Below are 646 nucleotides of genomic sequence, written 5' to 3'. Positions count from 1 at the left end.
TTTTTAGATGCATACCCTTAGGCAATAATATATTAGCCTAGCCATAGTCTTCTTTCAGACTAGTGATACCTGCTTTTGTACTTATATTGGCGTTTTTTAGTGTACTCATATAGAAAAATCATTAATTCATTTAATCTAAGCAGACAATGTAATATAAATAAATTCAATGAGATAAAAATCAGAGAAAACATACAAGCAAACCAATCACACAAGTTTAATGTCGAAATCATATTATCAACTTGATTCTTTTAGGCAATAATAAGTCTCATATTCCATAAGATCATCTTGATCATGTTCGAAATTATTTTCACCATCTTTATAGACCAAGTGGGTTTCAGGATTCTTCCCTTTCAGACTCTCTTTGGGAGTCATTCATATCTTAGCCCAATGGTTCCCCATTCCACATCTATGGCACACTGATTTGGTCGCGCTGTGTGGTTTAAGGGATATACCACGGCCACTGCCTTGACCTTGGCTCAAATTGGGTTGATACCCACGGCCTCTGCCATAGTGATTCCCACGGCCAAATGTGTTATAGTGGCCATGGCCACGTCATTTCCACCCTCCACGGCCATGGCCGTGTGGTCTATCATTCTGGACGTAGTTACCTTTTTTTTATGCGGCCTTATTGGTATCAGGTAATGAG

Source organism: Brassica oleracea, chromosome C3 (genome assembly GCF_000695525.1).
Source record: "Brassica oleracea var. oleracea cultivar TO1000 chromosome C3, BOL, whole genome shotgun sequence".
In the NCBI taxonomy this organism is placed as follows: Eukaryota; Viridiplantae; Streptophyta; class Magnoliopsida; order Brassicales; family Brassicaceae; genus Brassica; species Brassica oleracea.
This window is presented reverse-complemented; position numbering follows the sequence as displayed.